Source organism: Drosophila rhopaloa, unplaced genomic scaffold, assembly GCF_018152115.1.
Source record: "Drosophila rhopaloa isolate 14029-0021.01 unplaced genomic scaffold, ASM1815211v1 contig_165, whole genome shotgun sequence".
Taxonomy (NCBI): domain Eukaryota; kingdom Metazoa; phylum Arthropoda; class Insecta; order Diptera; family Drosophilidae; genus Drosophila; species Drosophila rhopaloa.
The window spans coordinates 493,821-499,871 of NW_025335045.1; positions in this window are offsets into that span (position 1 = coordinate 493,821).

The window sequence follows — 6,051 nt, forward strand, 5'->3', positions numbered from 1 at the left end:
AGGAAAAATACTTTTTTTTTTCGGATTTCATCAGATACTTATTAAAGAATCTGATAGGGAAAAAACATATTTTTCGATAAATAATAATAAATAATGGCAAATACGAATTTTTAAGGATGCCATTTGGACTAACTAATGCACCTAGAATTTAGATCAACGAGCAATGGACGACATTTCAAGAGAACATGTAGGAAAAACATGCCATGTTTACATGGACGATATAATAATATTTTCAGCTTCGATCGAGCGACTTGATTTAAACAAAATAATAAATATTTTATTAAGGGCAAACATGAAAATCTCTTTAGAGAAATCAAAGTTCTTTAAACGCGAAATCAATTTTCTTGGATACATTGTATCTTATGATGTTATATAAGCAGACCCAGAAAAAATAGCTACAATAGCAAAATATCCACTTCCAAAAAATATTGGAGAACTGAGGAGTTTCCCAGGTCTTACGGGCTACTATAGAAAATTCGTTTTGAATTATGCTCTCAAAGCCAAACATCTAACAAAATATTTAGGACGTCATAACGGCAAAATATTAAAAAGGATGTCAACAAAAATTGTAATACAGTTGGATAACCCGGCTGTTAAAGCTTTTAACGAGCTCAAAGAAAACCTCATTGCGCGAATAGAATTAGTTTAAACAGACTATAATAAAAAATTTACCCTGACCACCGATGCTGCAGGAGGGAAAACCAATAACATTTAATTCAAAAACCCTTAAAAGTAAACTTTACCAATAAATTTCTTTTCACGAGAAAATTCCTCGAAGACGTAGAAAACGAGGAAACTCACAGTCGAACCCATAGAGGACTAGATGAAAATTACAAACAAATATGTGGACTCTATTGTTGGCCAAAATTGTTCGATCGGGCGTGGTAAACTTTTATTAGGCCAATCGATAGGTATTGACGAAACAAATACATATCAATTAAAATTTTCATAATAGCATCAAAACTGTGGCCACAGCTTGTGGCTTGTGGGCGTCAGGGGGGCGTGGCACCATTTTAAAACAAACTTGCGCTGCGTAGGAACTCCGAAAATCTACATGCAAAATGCCAATCTTCTAGCTTTTATAGTTTCCGAGATCTTAGCGTTCATACGGACAGACGGACATGGCTAGATCGACTCGGCCAAGATGCTATCTCAACCCGAACTTTTCACGTAGCTAATTTAAGTTTTTATAAAGAAATAATAATATCAGAGGATATTAACAAAAACGTAAATGAGAATCTTCAATGAGAAATATCTTACGACTTAAAAATAATCAAAATAATTTTATCCCAAATATTACCTTCTCGATTAAAAAAGGGTATAAATGAATTAGGTACAGTTTGGAAATGGATAGCGGGAACCCCAGGCCATGATGATATCATTGCAGTTCAAAATAAAATTAATGCCTTTGTTCGAAATAATAACAACCAATATATTAGAAACTCCAAATTATTTTCAGTAATAAAAGCCTATCTGATGTTCTAAAATCAACTTCCTCAGATCAAGAGTTGCCATTAGGAAAACACCGTCTTCTGTTATTAACACTTGATATTCAAAATCTAATAGATACTATTACACTTGCCAAATCGATGTTTTTAACATAAAAATTTTAAATAATAATGACATTGATGAAATTTATAAACATGAACATAAACCTGTAGTAATTTTTGACTTAATGGATATATCTGAATTCAAAATCATGCTACGTAATGAATTAATAATAATATATATTAAGTACCCAAAAATTAGGGATCGTTGCGACATACATATATTAAGACCCGTTTCACAAAAAGATGGAAAATTAATAATTAATAACCATATCGCTAAATGTAGAAATAAATATTTTGAAATGACTCATTTTATTGTAATTTAAGTCAGCATGAATCATGTTTTACTCATCTGCTTAATGACAAAAAAAAACACAAGTTACAAAATAAGAAAAAAACTTAACAAATATATAAGATGGTGCCATTCTTAAAAGCGGTCAAAATATTGTTAACGAAACTCTTCGAAATGGGACATTCATTTAACTTTCAATGGTACGACCGTAATTAATAATATACAAATATTGAAAATAAAATATAAGATTACATATTAGCTCGGAAGTTTAACAATTTTTAAATTTCTAATTATATTTTATCCTTATGAAATTCGGTAGGTCTAATTAATTGGCCAAAAATAAAACTCATAGAAAATCCCAACTTCCTAACTTTAAAAACACCAATGTTATGGCTTTTCCGATCGCTCAGTTATATGGCAGCTATATGATATAGTCGCCCGATCCGGCTCGTTCCGACTTATATACTACCTGCAATAGAAAGACAACTTTTGGGAAAGTTTCAAGCAGATAGCTTTAAAACTGAGGGACTAGTTTGCGTAGAAACGGACGGACGGACGGACGGACAGACGGACGGACAGACGGACGGACGACGGACGGACGGAGACGGACGGACAGACGGACGGACAGACGGACGGACAGACGGACATGACTAGATCGACTCTCCTGGTGATGCTGATCAAGAATATATATACTTTATAGGGTCGGAAATGTCTCCTTCACTGCGTTGCAAACTTTTGACTGAAATTATAATACCCTCTGCAAGGGTATAACAAGAAAGGAAAGCTAACTTCGGGCGGAGCCGAAGTTGATATACGCTTGCAAAATACTTTGTCAATTATATTCTCCAAAATTATTCATATGGTTCTTAATACTCATAAAAAGTCCCGACTTCCTAACTTTAAAAACACCAAAGTTATGGCATTTCCAATCGTTCAGTTATATGGCAGCTAGGATATAGTCGGCCGATCCTTATAAAATTTGGTAGGTCAGATTGATTGGCCAAATATAAAACCCATAGAAAATCCCAGCTTCCTAACTTTACAAACACCAAAGTTATGGCATTTCCGATCAATCAGTTATATCGCAGCTATTAGATATAGTCGGCCGATTTTTATGCAATTTGGTAGGTCGGATTCATTATCCAAATATAAAACCCATAGGAAATCCCAGCTTCCTAACTTTACAAACACCAAAGTTATGGCATTTCCGATCAATCAGTTATATGGCAGCTATAGGATATAGTCGGCCGATCCCGGCCGTTCCGACATATATACTGCGTGCAAAGGAAAGAAGGGTGTGTGCAAAGTTTCAATTCGATATTTTTAAAACTGAGAGACTAGTTTGCGTAGAAACGGACAGACGGACAGGCGGACATGGCTATATCAACTCAGGAGGTTATCCTGATCAAGAATATATATACTTTATAGTGTCTCCTTCACTGCGTTGCACACTTTTGACCAAAATTATAATACCCTTTGCAAGGGTATAACAATGAAGCTGGTTAAAAAAGGTCAATTCTATGTGTCGACATAAAAAAAAAAAAAAAAAAAAGCGAAGTTGAAATTGCAGAATATTCTGCAAATTATATTCTCAAAATTATTCATATGATGCATTTTTAATACTCATAAAAAATCCCACCTTCCTAACTTTAAAACAAAGAGAACGTATAGTATATCAGATACCGTTACTCGGTAAAAGGAGATGGAGATAGAAACTTTGATCATAACTTTTAACGAATGTTTGAAAAATTTATTCTACATTTGAGTATTGATAAACACAATAAAACTGCATTTTTACTTTCGAATATTTAAATTTTAAAATCGTATATAAATGTGGGCGTTAAAGGGGCTGGACCATTTTGAAACAAACTTGCGCTAGAACCCTAGAATCTGCATGCAAAATGCCAATCTTCTAGTTTTATAGTTTAGATCTCCGTCTCGGACGACAGACGGACAGACAGACGGACAGACGGACGACGGACAGACAGAGGACAGACGGACATGGCTGATACTCGTATCCTGAACAAGAATATATATACTTTATAGGGTCGAAACGCTTCTTCTAGCTGTTACATACTTTTGACGAATACAATATACCCTTTACTCTACATAACGGTATAAACACCAAAGTTATTTCATTTCCGATCAATCAGTTATATGGCAGCTATAGGATATAGTCGGCCGATCTTATGAAATTTAATAGGTCGAATTGATTGGGCCAAAATAAAACCCATAGAAAATCCCAACTTCCTAACTTTACAAACACCAAAGTTATGGCATTTCCGATCAATCAGTTTAAAAAAATGACTTAACTATACAAAACTCAAGTTTGGAAATATAAAAGAAAGAAGTTAGCACGATCAATAGTTATATGGTATATAAACTCAGGGTTGACGGAAGACGGACAGACGGACAGGCGGACATGGCTATATCAACTCAGAGGTATCCTGATCAAGAATATATATACTTTATAGTGTCTCCTTCACTGCGTTGCACACTTTTGACCAAAATTATAATACCCTTTGCAAGGGTATAACAATGAAGCTGGTTAAAAAAGGTCAATTCTATGTGTCGACATAAAAAAAAAATTAACTAGTTTTATTTAGAGGGTGGCTTACATTCCTTTTTCCCTTATATAACTTTTTGCGATGTCATGAAGTAGTCCCGCACAGTTAGATATCGTTACTAAGTGAACGGCCGTCCACAGCAATAGTGCACTTGAAACCATTTATAAACTACTTTTTTCAGCCAAAGGCATTAAATCTAAGACTGAAACTCAGACGTGACCAATTATTTCTGCAAAGCCGTGTTGCTTGTGCTTGGCACTCAAAAAAAGTTTTGGGATAGGTACTAGTTTTCTTTAACTTAATTTGAAGTACAAATTTAAAAGAGGTAAAAAGTAGACAATTTTGACAGTATCAAAGTAAAGGTAGAAGGTAAAAATAAAATGTAGGAATTTTATTTTAAACATTAAGTTAAAATTTTAGCAGTGACATGAGTTAAAAACCGCTGCATGGAAAACAGCACGGTATAATTTTTATACCCTTGCAGAGGGTATTATAATTTTGGTCAAAAGTGTGCAACGCAGTGAAGGAGGCATCTCCGACCCTATAAAGTATATATATTCTTGATCAGGATCACCTCCTGAGTTGATATAGCCATGTCGGTCTGTCCGTCTGTCCGTCTGTCTGTTTCTACGCAAACTAGTCTCTCAGTTTTAAAGCTATCGAATTGAAACTTTACACACACCCTTCTTTCCTTTGCACGCAGTATATAAGTCGGAACGGCCGGGATCGGCCGACTATATCCTATAGCTGCCATATAACTGATTGATCGGAAATGCCATAACTTTGGTGTTTGTAAAGTTAGAAAGTTGGAATTTTCTATGGGTTTTATATTTGGTCAATCAATCCGACCTACCAAATTTCATTAGGATCGGCCGACTATATCCTATAGCTGCCATATAACTGATTGATCGGAAATGCCATAACTTTGGTGTTTGTAAAGTTAGAAAGTTGGGATTTTCTACAGGGGTTATTTTTGGCCAATCAATCCGACCTACCAAATTTCATAAGGATCGGCTATATCCTATAGCTGCCATATAACTGAACTATTGGAAATGCCATAACTTTGGTGTTTTTAAAGTTAGGAAGTTTGGATTTGTTATGAGTATTAAGAATGCATCATAGGAATAATTTTGGAGAATATAATTATAGAGTATTCGGCAAGGGTATATCAACTTCGGCTCCGCCCGAAGTTAGCTTTCCTTTCTTGTTATATATAAGTTTTTTTAATTACCATTTAAATAATGGTCACGTAAATTCATACTGAGTTAAAGCCTAGTGCAGTGGCCTATATCGGCAAAAGCATTGGCTTCACATAATTATATTTTTTAGTATTTCGGTATTCATTTTGTTTTGTGATCAATGAATGTCCATGGGCAATTGCATATGTTTGGATGGCGACTCCCATACTTCAAAATAATTAAATAATGCTTAAGCTTATCTAGAAAACTTTGTGCTCTTAGTGGCTAGCATGTTTTTCTACAAAGCTTAAAGGCGGGTTCATCCCATCCCATTTTTTTTTATTGTAATTTCAATTGAAATTATTTTTATGTTATGTTTCATTGTTAAATTGTTAATATCCAATGGACAGTCTAATATATGTATTAAAATAATATTCAATATTCAATATTTAATGTTTTTTTCCGTG